Here is a 14840-nt window from a genome sequence, read left to right as displayed (position 1 = left end):
ACGCCAGACCTGGAGGAAAATGTGATTAACACTGTGGAAGGCAACCGCCATATCAATTCTAGGAATTTGGTCTGCCAATACAGGGTAAGCCAAATGACGATGTGGAACATTCTCCATGACAATTGTTAAAACCCTTATCACTTACAGCATGAACAGGCCTTACTAGTGACAGACCTTCCACATCAAGAGCAGTTTTGTCATGGTTTCTTAACCAGGCAACCATGATTATGGGAGTTGTGTCATCCACCCTATCCTCAGATGAGGCCAACTTTACATTTAGTGATATCTTCAGCTTTCATAACAGTCATCTGTGGGATAGTATGCAGTACAGTGACAGTGAATCATCAGTTTCAGTGCAGCCAGAATTTGTGGGCCAGGATAATAATTGGTGACCAGGATTTTTTTCATGCCACCGGACAGGCCAGAACTATCAGCATTTATTGTGGGTGACTTTGCCTCCCCTGCCCAAAGCAGTGCCATTGATTATTCAAAGGGTTGTGTGGCTGCTACATTATGGTGCTGCAGCCTACTTCATTGTTAACTTCCAGATGCATGTCAATTGTATCTTCCCTGATCAATGAATCGGATGAGGGGATCCAGTTGCATGACCTGCTCATTCACCAGATCTCAATCTGTGTGATTTCTGTTTATGGGGCTACCTCAGAAGTATCATGTATGCAGAGTGCATTCCAGATGAGTAGATATTGGAGCAACATATTCATGCTGCCTTTGACACTGTTCAGATGCAGCCTGGCCAATGTGAACACGTGAGACAGAACATACTATGATGCGGATAGTGTAACTGTGGCTGCATGGTAGGCACATTTTAAGCCGCAGTCTCTGTAACAAAGTATTATTGAGTAAATGGTCTCTAGCATGGAAACCACACGTTTCTGGACATTATTTCATTAGACCTTTTTTGTTGCATATCCTCTCATCGATCAATCCCTAGAATTCGTACCAGGTTGAAAAAAATCACCCCATAGAGTATGTATTTAACTGATTGAATTGCTGTGATGAAATATGTCTATTTAGTAATTATTGACGAGTGTGACTAATGTGGAACATTTTATTTCTGAGAGGAACTGTCTGATTGACAAAATAATTGACAGGTGTATTGTCGAATCTTGGTGTAAAATGGGTCCATTGGATGCTGAATTAAAGCCATACACCACTGGATTATTTTGTCATTATTTGGTTAATTACAGCAAGGGAAATTGGAGAATCACTATGATAGTCTTAGTGAGGCACACTGTGAGAGAAATTCATTGAATAGGCTTAACAACCTACATTAATTAAGAGAAAGGACAAGATGACTGTCCACTTCTGTACCACCTTTGTCTGAATTTACCGGAGACCGTCTTTCAGTAGGATATCATATTTTTGACTCCCACACATGAGCATCCCATAGCATATATAAACTGATATATAATGCTTGAGAAAATGGTATGTACACTACTTCATGGAAAGTAGTGTAGTCAGGATTGGAAATATGATGTGGACTTGTAATTAATGTATGGTACTCATGTTCAAAAAAGGAACTGTATCAGTTTATTGGCTATTTTACTTGTGTTAAGTAATTTGTAATATTTTGTGCCCATGAAATGGCATAGTACATTGCCATGACATACACGTGTAGGCAGCTGCAAATCTTTGAGCTATCATGGAGATGAGGCATCAGGATTGCTACAGTATCAGTGTGTTGACAGGAACTGTCAGCGACGAACTCATGGGGCCATACAGTTTACCAAACAGATCAACATGTACTGTGGATCACTGATATCCTTAAGGAAAAATCTTCCACTTAGTTCCCCTTAATTCTTCATTATTTAATGATAATTCCTGACACAGTCACTTGTATAGATAACAGATGCCATTCACAGCATAAACAATGTATTTGAATACTTTGAATGATGTATATGATGATTTTAGGAATGTTTTATTTAAATTTAAATATAATACATTTAAAGTATAGATTGCTATGCACCATATACAGGAGACATTGAGTTTTAGACAGGCACAACAAAAAGACTGCTATACATTTTAGCTTTCAGCCACATGGTCTTCTTCTAAAGAAGAAACACACATACACTCACACAAGCACAACTCACATGCACATTACCACTGTCTGACCACTGAGGGCAGGTATGGCCTGTCAATTGCAAGGTGATTCCTTGGCATTTGTAGCTTTTCACTATCTCCAATTCTTGTTTGCCACAGGTTAATTTGTCTTTGTTTACCAGTGTTCCTCCTTTCCTGAATTTCATTTCTTTTGACTTATTCCTATTTAAGATGAGGTCATTTTCCTGGGACAATTCTACCAGTAAATTCATGGCTTCTGGAAGGAGCTGTCATCTTTCTGACAGTAGGATCATATTATCAGCATATAGCCACATTATCACTTCTTCTGAGTGTATCCTTTGGATCATGTTGTGGGTAAGTATGTCAAATATAATGGGACTTATAGGTTCCCCATGCAATACTCCATTTGTTAGCTAGATTCCGTGGCATTCTGCTATGCATAATATTTACTGATTATATTTTCTCAGAAGATGTTTGCTATGAACTTGAGGATCTGCCTTTTTGCATCTAGTGCTGGTTGTTGTCCTTCCAATACTCCCTGTTTACTCCATTGAAGCTAGTTTGTGGTCATGAAGGTCTGTGTATGCATGAACTTTGGGTTTAGACATAGCTTCGGATCTGTGTATGCATGACCTTTGGATTTAGACATAGCTTTTCATATGAACTGGAGAGCATGTCCCACTGCTTAGGTGACTGGACTTCCAGGAATTAAACTTTGCTGTTACTAGCATACCACATTCATTATGTCATCATGGGTCTTTTAAAGTATGATGATGATCATTATCTTGAGCAGTGCACATTACAAATTGATCTCTCTATAGAAATATGTGCTCCTTTTCCTTTGTATGTCACTTTAATTGTTGATTCCCACCATATTTTGAGGATGCCCATCATTTCTAGGCACTTGTTGTAAGGGGCTGTCAAGTTTCACAGTGTGTAGCATTGCTCCTTTCATTAGCTCGTATGAGATGTTGTCTGGGCTAGCTGCCTTATAAGGTTTGATTTTTCATTTTCTTGTCAGACTTCATCTCGTGTTAGTCTTTCTTTTTCAGTTAAGGGGGTGCTTCGCTTGATGTGCTGATGTGAACTCTTCACCTGTAGTAGATTTATGAAGTGATTTTCTCACACTGTCATGCTTGGGGTCACCTTTGCTCTACATGTTTCCATGGCTTTGTACAGTTTTGCTTCTGCTTCGTGAAACAATTCTTCTTCCTTAATCTGTGTATATTGTTTCTTTTCTTTCAGCAGTATATTGTATCTTGTTCTTGTATGCGTATAGCTGTGTCTCAGATTTTAATTGTTCGAGTTTGTCTTTTTCAGCCCATTCAGTTGTTTCAGGATCATGTGTCTTCTTATGTAGCATTCACTGTCAAACTGGGGTTTGCTTTTCTCTTTATTGGTAGAAGGGATGCTGACTGCTTCAATGGTTCATTTAAGTTCCACAGTGCATTCTCAGTGTTGCTTCATTCTGTTGTGATTGTATTTCTATGGCACTTATGTTCTGCACTAGTAAATCAGCGGTTACTTTCCTTAGAGTCTATCACTGCTCATTTTGTTTGCCTCTCTTTATTGTCATGATCTGAAATTTTGCCCTTTGCTGGGAGGTGTTTCCTTATAGGAGTGCTTGGAGAATTTGCGGTGGTTGTTAAACTATGAAGCTTTATCTCATTTTCATGGTAAAGCATGATATCTACAGTGCTAGAGTCATTGTGTGAGATGTAGGTTTCAATCTGACCTTCATTTGTGAGAGTAAAGCCTTCTTGTTCCATGAACTGTATAAGGACCTGTGTTTTCCTTTTTGGCCTGTCTATTTGACAATTTAAATACCCTGCCAACAGGGTTGTGATCTCTGAGTCAGTCCGTTCCAATGCAGTCATGATGGTTTCTGCCACTTCATTTGCTGAACATTGGGGTCTTATGTTGATTCCAGTGATTTTCAGATTATTTAAATGTACTACCATGGAATTTTTCCTTGTCTCTGCATGCTTTGCTTGCCCCAGGATTGGGTTGTTGTCACTTCCCCTGATGTTCTTCCTTCTGTCTCAGCTTTAGCCAGTGCATGTATTTTGATATCATTTTCTTTTTTGACTGTAGTCACTTCCTAAAAAGAAAGGGATGGAAGATTACACGTTCTGCCCATAATTCCTCTCTCTCGACATCATTTTTGATGTCTCCACTAATTGTCATTTTGAAGCATTTGTTTCTCTCTCTGGTGCTTAATTGCTTTCATTCCTTTATGTCCATGATACCTTTCTCCTTTAGATGTTCAGTGATGTATTGGGGTATTGTCTTTCCATTCAGGCAGCCCAAATACCATGAATACAATTTTGTTGCAGATTTCAACTTGCTTTTCTTTCCCCCTCTTCCTACTTTTGAGATTGGAGGGGGCATTCTGCTGATAGCTGGTAGGTTTCTGTGATGCTGGTCTATCTGTCGTGGTTGGATGTTCAATGTTCTTCTGTAGCACCACATCTCAAACATGTCAATTCTCTTCTTTTCTGCTTTCCCCATAGTCCATGTTTCACTACCATACAGTGCTGTGTTCCAACTGTACATCCTCAGAAATTTCTTCCACGAATTATTGCCTATGCTTGATACTTGTAGACTTCTCTAGGCCAATAATGTCCTTTTTGTCAGTGTGAGTCTGCTTTTTATGTCCTCCTTGCTGCATTCATCAACAGTTATTTTGCTGTGTAGGTAGCAGAATTCCTTAACTTCATCTACCTTTCAATCACTGAGCCTGATGTTAAGTTTCTTGCTGTTCTCATTTTTGCTACTTCTCATTACTTTTGTCTTTCTTCAATTTACTCTCAATCCATATTCTGTACTCTTTAGACTGTTCATTGCATTCAGCAGATCCCGTAATTCATCTTCATACACACTGAGGATAGCAATGTCATTAGTGAACCTTAATATTGATATACTTTCACCTTGAATTTTAATTCCATTCTTAACTTTTATTTTATTTCACCCATTGTTCCTTTGATGTATAGATTGAACAGTAAGGGTGAAAGACTACACCCTGTCTTACACTCTTTTCAATGTGAGCAATTTGTTCTTGGGCTCCCTCTCCCACTGTTCCCTCTTGGCTCTTGTACGTATTGTCTTTCCCTACAGCTTAACTCTATTTTTCCCAGAATTTTGAAAATATTGCACCATTTGACATTGTTTAATCCTTTTCCCAAGTTGACAGATCCTGTGAATGTGTCTTGATTTTTCTTCAGTCGTGCTTCCATTATCAACCACAACATTAGAACTGCCTCTCTGGTGCCTTTACCTTTCCTAAAGCCAAACTGATTGTCACCTAACACATCCTCAGCTTTCTTTTCCATTCTTCTGTATTTTTATTCCAGCCAGCATTTGGGGGGATGTGTGAATTATTAAGCTGATTTTGCAATAATTCTCAGACTTGTTGGCTCTTGCAGTCTTCAGAATTATGTGGATGATATTTTTCCAAAAGTCAGATGGTATGTCGCCAGACTCATACATTCTACATACCAACATGAATAATCATTTTGTTGCCACTTCCCCCAACGATTTTAGAAATTCTATTGGAAAGTTATCTATGCCTTCTGCATTATTCAATCTTAAGTCTTCTAAATTTTGATTCTAATACTATGTCCCCTATCTCTTGCATATCAACTCCCATTTCTTCTTCTATCACATTGTCAGAAAAGTCTTCCCTGTCATAGATTTTGTTGTACTCTTTCCACCTCTCTGATCTCTCCCCTGCATTTAACAGTGGAATTCCTGTAGCACTCTTAATGTTAACACTCTTGCTTTTAATTTCACGAAAAGTTGTTTTGACTTTTATATATGCTGAGTCAACGTTCTGACAATAGTTTGCTTTACAGTTTCATGCAGCCATTTCACCTCAACTTCTCTGTGCTTCCTGTTTATTTCATTCCTAAGTGACTTGTTTTTCTCTATTTCTGAATTTCCCTGGACATTTTTGTACTTCCTTCTTTCATCAATCAACTCAAGTAGTCCCTCTGTTACCTTTTGTTCCTCTGCAGTTACCTTTTTTGTACCTAAGTTTTTCTTTCCAACTTCGATGATTGCCCTTTTTAGAGATGTCGATTCCTCTTCAACTGAACTTCCTACTGAGCATTCCTTATCGCAATACCTATAGGCTCAGAAAACTTCAAGCATACCTCTTCATTCGTTAGAAATTCCGTATCCCACTTCTTTGTGCATTGGTTCTTCCTGGCGTCTCTTTAAACTTGAGCCTACTCTTCATCACTACTAAATTGTGATCTGAGTCTATATTTTCTCCTGGGTAGGCCTTACAATCCAGTATCTAATTTCAGAATCTCCACCTGACAATGATGTAATCTAACTGAAATCTTCTCATATCTCCCAGCCTTATACAAGTACATCTCCTCTTCTTATGTTTCTTGAAAAAAATATTCACTATTACTAGCTGAAATTTACTGCAGACTCAGTGAGTCTTTTGCCTCTCTCATTCCTAGTACTTAACCCATATTCTCCCATAGCTCTTTCTTTTGTTCCATAATCTTACAACTACATTCCAGTCACCCATGACTATTAGATTTTCATCTACCTTCACATATTGAATTACTCTTTCAGTATTCTCACACACTTTTTGTACATCTTCATCTTCAGCTTCAGACATCGAAAAGTATACCTGAATTATTGTTTTTGATGTTGGTTTGCTGTTGATTTTGATGATGAAAACAACCTATCACTGAAGCGTTCACAGTAACTCACTCTCTGCCCTACCTTCCTACTCATAACAAATCCTACTCCGGTTATACCATTTTCTGCTGCTGTTGATATTACCCTATAACTCTTCTGACCAGAAATCTTTGTCTTCTTTCTATTTCACTTCATTGGTCACCACTATATACTAGACTGAACCTTAGAATTTCCCTTTTCAGATTCTTAATATCAGTAAAATCCAGTTCTTTAAATAATTGCACCTGTGTGTATAACAGAGCTCCAAATGCCCTTTTACTTCACAAATGAATTCATGTGTTGGATATTTACCATGAAGCATGTGAATGAGAAAAGGTTTGAAATTATTTTTAAAGTTAAAAAAATTAAAAAGTTTTTGCGATAAATTCTTCTAAAAAACTGTAGAATCTACTTGTGGTTGCTAATCCAGGCAGCTACTAGTACACTCTGCAATTTTTTAGCCCACATAAAAAACTTATTTGTTTATATTTTAAGTTATTTGGGTCACTAAGTGCTCACATTATCCAACACTGGACTGAGAACAGTCTGGGTAATTTTCACTCTGTTTCAAGTGAAAGCTAGTTTTTCACACATGTCAAAGTTAACGCCATCTTAACTTCTGAATTATTTAATGTAGAATGATATAATTTTTCAGGGACATCCAATGGTAAATTTGGATAATGTTTGCAAAATGAGTTGTGAATAGATTTCATAGTAATAAAGTAATAAATTAAAATGTCATGTCTGATGTGGGAGTTTTATCACATGGACAGCAAAAATACAGGAAGATGTAATCTCCTGTCCTTTCATCATTTTGTATGCATTCAGTGAGAAAAGGTTTGTTACAAGTCACTAAGTGCTTTCATTCTCTAATACTGGATGAACATATCCTAGCTATTTGCATGCCATGGGTTACGCTGCCTCACGACATTGTGGGGCGGCGGGTGGAATAATTTTTAATGTTCCTATTATTTATTTAATGCTGTTGTTTGCCGTTCACAACACTGGCTCTCTAACTACAATATTGGCAACCAGAAAGTGATTAGCAAAATGTGAAGCTTGTAATTAGAATTCCTAGTGCTCACTTCATCTGAGAAATACATTTGTAGCTACAGCTTATAGTCTGAGGAATTAGGAGATTGTCTGGGAGTCATAATCAAAAACCATTCTCTCTAAAATGTTCACAATATTCTGAAAGTCACAGACCAAAAAGAATCCACACAATCCAATTGCCAGAGCAGTTCAGAGTCTAATGCGCTGATGCAACTATAACTGTTCAAATTAAATGTTTAAGTGAATGCTCGCCATAATTTGATGATAATGTTCATCAAACGCCACGCTAATAATGGTAGAATGTCTGTCCTGCGGCGGCACGTGAAAGTACGACATACGCAAACTAAAGATAGATCATTAACGTCATCCCAAAATTAACACTTCACTCGAAAACGATTTCATGGTTACACGTTTCCCGAGTAACTTATTACTGCATCCGAGGCTGTTTATATCAAAGATACCGACGTGATGTGACTCCCGGCACAGGTGGTGCACTAATCAGCGTCTGGAGAGAACTGGGGTCTTCATACTTTCGCGCGCAGCGTTCTTACATATAAAGCCGCGGTGCGTACGCTGAGGGAACGCCTGATCAAATCTGCTCTCCCGACTAGCTGCTGGGCTAGTAATGCACCACTTTAAGTTATCGAATAAAACATTGCTTCCTTTGCTGATGGCCGATGAAGCTCTCAATTTAAATGTGCAATCAGCACACAGGTAAGTAATCATAATAAAAGTCTGACATGGCTAAGTCAAATATTTTGGGCGAGATAATTAATTTAATTACACTACACGCAGTAGACGAGCTCTGAACTTGCCCTTTGGAGATACGCTATCGCTATAGTTTTATAGTTATTCAGTTGAAACTTCTCACATGTTTATGATTATAGCGGATCTCCCTTCTACTTAAATTTAAACATCCTAGCTTTATTTATTCGCCTGCTTAATTCTATCTTGCTTCCTTAATTTCTAAGACAAAAACCAGAAAATCATGAATTTCAACTAAAATTTTAATTTGTGAGATCCAGAATACTCTTTCTACTAAATTATTATGCAAAAGGAATCTAAATATAAATTTTTAAGTTTCTAGCGCTTTTCTGTTGCACCAATGATTTTTACAGAAAAACATCCAAATTTCGAAAATGGTTAAAGTTATTGAACTAATATATTGATTTTGTATTACTCCTGACATGCTAGAAACGTTTCAGGTTATTTACTTCATTTTAAAGTATTGCACAATATTTATGATGTCAGAGCTACTTACAGCGGACTAGGCTGGCACACAATGGAAAGACTGATGTTAATTTTATAAGGCGTGAGTATGCTGCTTCCCTACAACATGTACAAAGTCTTTAGCAGTAGTACCATTAAGAAGACACATAAGACACATCAAGTTGCAGAAAGACACACTTAAAAGACAAAAATCAAACAATGGAGAAGCCAGGATAGAGTGTAACAATATTATGAAAAGGAAAGTTGCTTCTCACCATATAGTGGAGATGCTGAGTTGCAGATAAGCACAACAAAAAGACTGTCACATGTACACACGACCGCCAACCCCAGCACCTCAGGCCGCAATGCAGCATCACATGGGATGCAAGCTGCAATCTGGAGGGGGTGGGGAAGGGAAAGGGATAGTGGTGTACAGGTGGGGAGAGAGACAAACGCTGTCTGGTGGAGTGTGCAGGCACTAGACTGCCAACAGGTGCAGCGTCAGGAGGTTGGGGCAGGGGGGTGGGGAATAAAGGAGAGAAGTGGGGAAAGACAGGTGGATATGTTGGCAGAGGGCTGCAAAGAAACAGAGAATGTGGAGGAGATGATGGAACAGAGAATGTTGAAACTGTTGGGTGAAGGGTGTGGGGCAGTATGTTACTGTAGCTTGAGGCTGGGATCATTATGGGAGTGGAGGATGTATTGTAAGGCTAACTCCCATATGGGCAGTTCAGAAAATCTGGTGGTGGAGGGAAGAATACAGATGGCCCATGTAGTGAAGCAGCCAATGAAATCAAGTGTGTTATGTTCACCTGCATGCTATGCCACAGTTTGGCAGTGGCCGTTCATCATGGTGGACAACTGGTTGGTAATCATACCAATATAAAAAGCTGTGCAATAATTACATCAGAGCTGATAAATGACATGGCTCCTTTCACAGGCAGGCTGGCCCTTGATAAACCTGTGACAGAACTGGAATAGGAAGTGCTGGGTGATTGGATTGGGCAGGTTTTGTATCTGGTCTTCCACAGAGATATGATCTTTCTGGCAGGGGTTTGAGATTAGGAGTGGTGTAGGGATGGACTAGTGTGTTGTGGTGGTTGGATACATGATGGAACACCATTTTATGAGGGGTGGGAAGTATTGCAGGTAGGATGACCCTCATTTCAGGGCATGATGATAGGTAATTAAAGGTCTTGCAAAGGAAGTGGTTCAGTTGTTCCAGTCTGATTGGGACTGGGTGATGAAGGGAACACTCCTTTGTGGCTGGTTCTTGGTGGTGATAGGAGGATTGAGGATGTAAGGCGAAATGGCATGGGAGATTTTTTTGCAGACTAGGTCTGGGGGATAGTGCCTGTCTATGAAGGCCTTGGTCAGACCCTCAGCATAGTGAACAAGGCAGTTTTTGTCACTGCAGGTACACCACCCCTGGGTAGCCAGACTATAAGGGAGGGATTTTTTGGTGTGAAAGGAATGAAAGCTGTCAAAATGCAGGAACTGTTGGTGGTCGGTGGGTTTAATGTGGACAGAGGTGCAGATTGAGCCATCAGAGAGGAAGAAGTCAACTTCTAGGAAGGTGGCATGCTGAGTTGAAGAGGATCACATGAAGCAGATGGGAGAAAAGATGTTGAGGTTGTGAATTAATGAAAGTGTCCTGGCCCTGAGTCCAGATCATGAAGATAACACCAATGAACCTGAACCAGACTAGAAGTTTGTTGTTATTGGGAGGCTAGGAAGGTCTCCTCTAGATGGCCCATAAAAAGGTTGGCATATGATGGTGCTATATGGCTGCCCATGGTTGTGCCATGGATTTGTTTATATATCTTCCCTACAGATGAGAAATAGTTGTGGGATAGGATAAAGTTGGTAAGGTATATGAGGAATGAGGTAGTAGGGTTGGTGACTGGATGATATTGGGAATGGTAGTGTTCAATAGCAGTAAGACCATGGGCATGAGGGATGTTGGTGTATAGGGAGGTGGCATCATTAGTGATGAGTAGTGATCCAGGAGGTAAAGTGGTGGTGATGGTGGTGAGTCAGTGAAGGGATGAAGATGCTTCTTTATAACTGATCTACATCTACATCTACATCCATACTCCGCAAGCCACCTGACAGTGTGTGGCAGAGGGTACTTTGAGTACCTCTATCGGTTCTCCCTTCTATTCCAGTCTCGTATTGTTCGTGGAAAGAAAGATTGTCGGTATGCCTCTGTGTGGGCTCTAATCTCTCTGATTTTATCCTCATGGTCTCTTCGTGAGATATACATAGGAGGGAGCAATATACTGCTTGAATCCTCGGTGAAGGTATGTTCTCGAAACTTCAACAAAAGCCCGTACCGAGCTACTGAGCATCTCTCCTGCAAAGTCTTCCACTGGAGTTTATCTATCATCTCCGTAACGCTTTCACAATTACTAAATGATCCTGTAATGAAGAGTGCTGCTCTCCGTTGGATCTTCTCTATCTCTTCTATCAACCCTATCTGGTACGGAACCCACACTGGTGAGCAATATTCAAGCAGTGGGAGAACAAGTGTACGGTAACCTACTTCCTTTGTTTTCGGATTGCATTTGCTTAGGATTCTTCCAATGAATCTCAGTCCGGCATTAGCTGGCCAGGGTGGCCGAGCGGTTCTAGGCGCTACAGTCTGGAACCACGCGACCACTATGGTCGCAGGTTCGAATCCTGCCTTGGGCATGGATGTGTGTGATGTCCTTAGGTTAGTTAGGTTTAAGTAGTTCTAAGTTCTAGGCGACTGATGACCTCAGAAGTTAAGTTCCATAGTGCTCAGAGCCATTTGAAACATTTTTTCAGTCTGGCATCTGCTTTACCAACAATCAACTTTATATGATCATTCCATTTTAAATCACTCCTAATGCCTACTCCCAGATAATTTATGGAATTAACTGCTTCCAGTTGCTGACCTGATATATTGCAGCTAAATGATCCTTCGCTAAGGCTTTGATTACCTGTTATTGTGCCCTGAAATGAGGGACATCCTACACAAGACACTTCCCCCACCTCCACTGGGGGGAATGCAGTGGGGAAGCCAGTGGGCATTCTGGTGAGATCCTCTCCTGGAACTGCAGGTTATGTAGCAAGAGTAAGCTAATAGAGGAGCAGGAGCGTAAGATCTGTGCCCTTCAGGTGCAGTTGAAAAATGCACAGGAGGAGCTAGATAGGATGAGGAGGGAGAAGGGGGTTGGGGAATGGGAGCTGGCTGTTGGCAAGAGATCTGCTAGGAGAAGAAGATTTATTGATGTTTGCAATAGATATGACCAACTGTCAGAGTCTAGTGGAGAGGAATCTCTAGTAGCTGTGGATGTAGGAAGTATGCAGCAGACCTCAGCAGTTACGGTGGCTAGGACAGTTGCAAAGTCGAAGAGGAAGAAGAAGGTTCTGTTGTTGGGTAGTTCACATGGCAGAGGTGTAGGCCAGCAGTTGCAGGAAGTGTTGGGGAGTGAGTACCAGGTCACCAGCATTGTGAAGCCTAATGCAGGATTGGCTCAGGTGACTGTTAACATAGGGGGGTCATGCAGTGATTTTACTAAAGAGGATCAGGTAATGATTGTGGGTGGGGCTGGTAATAGTATTGATAGCGATGGGGAGTATGACATAGATGGTGACCTGGAAAAGATAGCCACTCAGACTGGCAACACGAATATGCATTTCGTGGAACTGTTTCAGCGTCACGATCGGCCTCATCTTAATACAGCCGTCAGGCGTAATAACATGAGACTTGGGGGTGGGCTGATGACAGAAATCATGGGTCACATTTCAGTGGTGTCGATGGAGTCTATCAGCAGGACGGGTTTCACTAGACATGGCCTGCACCTCAACAGGTATGGGAAGGGAAGGTTAGCAAAGCTTGTAGGTGACAGCATAGGTGGTGGGGGTGGTGGGATCACTCATGGGGAAAATTCCTGCAGTAGTGGGTGTTAGAGCTGCACCTTTTTTAGATTGAAGCCAGCTGATAGGTATTCCTGCTTAAGGGGATACGGAATCGGATTTTGGGTTAAAAAATCGAATTTTTTTTTATTGGCGTATTATATTCTGCCATGTTTCCTCTTTAAAATGACGTATCATACATAGCTCTACTACAATTATAACTATTTTATTTTTATATATTTGTGAGATCGGGTATTGCGCTTTAGTTATACACGTCTCTCGTGGCTGACCATGAACTTTTTGGCAGTACCTTTAAAGTGACATGAATTCAAATATCCCGGTTTCCAGCGATTATTTATACACTAGTTGCCCGAAAATGTTTCTCTCTGGTTTCCTCAAGTTACTCTTTGACTTTGTGGCGGGACTGTTTTGTAAACAATGTGATATAAGAAAGTAGTTGTTGTTGAGTTATTTCGTATTTAGTGCTTCATTTTTCGCAGTGAAAATGCCTAGAGCTAAAGCAAAAGTATTTAAAAAGCGTGTGAACTGGCAAAAGAAAAGAAATAATGATTCATTAGCAAAGCAAAGCAGTTCATCATCATCACTGTTGGAAAATGTGAATCCACTTATTACTGATTTGCCGAACGAACTTACACCAAATGAAAACAGTGCTTCTCATAAAAAACTAAGAGATTTGGAAGAGAAATATAATTTACTTGATAGAGGGAATGAAGTTTTTGAACTCATTGATACGAATATATTGTGTGAAGCTCTTGAAAACAGTTTGTGCTCAAAAAATGTCATGGAAACGTTTCTCTGAAAGTAGAATCCCATGTTGGCCTGGCTGCCCAGATTAATTTAATATGCAGTGTTTGTAAATACAGCTGTAAGTTTCCAAGTTCGGTTTCAGTAACTGTAAATAATGGATACAAGAAAACTGAACTTTATAGTGTAAATATTAGGTTAGTTTATGGATTGCGAGCAATTGGTAAGGGCAAAGCAGCTGGTGATATGCTATGTGGTGTTCTAAATCTTCCAAGTGCACCTTCAAAGTTTGAAGCTTACAATTATGTACTAGGATCTGCAGTTGAAGATGTAGCACAGAAGTCAATGCAGGTTGCTGTGGAAGAAGCAGTGGAAGAAAATGACGGCAGTCGTGACCTCACAGTGGCGTTTGACGGCACGTGGCAGAAAAGGGGCCACACCTCCAACAATGGTGTTGTAACAGCAACTAGTGTTGATACTGGCAAGGTTATTGATGTTGCAATAATGTCTAAATACTGTAGGTGCACAGGCAGGCTGAAAAATGAACACAGTGATGACTGTATTGCTAATTATTATGGTAGTAGTGGTGGCATGGAGGTTGCTGGGGTGAAGAAAATTTTTCATCGCTCTTCACAGTGGTATAATGTTCGCTATGTCAAATATCTGGGAGATGGTGACTCTAAAACATTCAAAGAAGTTTTGGAAAGCAAACCATATGGGAACAGTGTAAATATAAGCAAACTTGAATGTATAGGACATGTGCAGAAGAGAATGGGTGCCAGGCTGAGAAGGTTAAAATCAGTTATGAAAGGGAAAAAACTAGATGATGGGAAAACCTTGGATGGCAGAGGAAGATTGACTGATTCCATAATAGACCACATTCAGAACTGCTATGGCCTTGCAATCAGGCAAAATACAGGCAATCTTGAAGAAATGAGGAGAGCTATATGGGCTTTATATTTCCACACCGCATCCACGGATGAGCATCCACAACATGGTTTGTGCCCCAAAGGTGAAAACAGCTGGTGTAAATACAATAGGGGACTAACAACAGGAGAGAAATACATTCACCACCACAGTCTACCATCAGCCATCATGGCAGAAATAAAGCCCATCTTCAGAGATCTGGCTGACAGAAGTCTTCTGAT

At 40.2% G+C, this 14840-nt stretch overlaps 1 protein-coding gene across 1 annotated transcript in view; it reads left to right on the top strand.

Annotated features, from left to right (window-relative positions):
* The window catches only part of LOC126235269 (DNA (cytosine-5)-methyltransferase 3B-like), a 254765-nt gene that overhangs the window by 200920 nt on the left and 39005 nt on the right, over positions 1–14840 (top strand). The gene's annotated exons all lie outside the window — the stretch shown is intronic.

The sequence above is a fragment of the Schistocerca nitens genome, chromosome 1 (genome assembly GCF_023898315.1).
Source record: "Schistocerca nitens isolate TAMUIC-IGC-003100 chromosome 1, iqSchNite1.1, whole genome shotgun sequence".
In the NCBI taxonomy this organism is placed as follows: domain Eukaryota; kingdom Metazoa; phylum Arthropoda; class Insecta; order Orthoptera; family Acrididae; genus Schistocerca; species Schistocerca nitens.
This window is presented reverse-complemented; position numbering and strand designations above follow the sequence as displayed.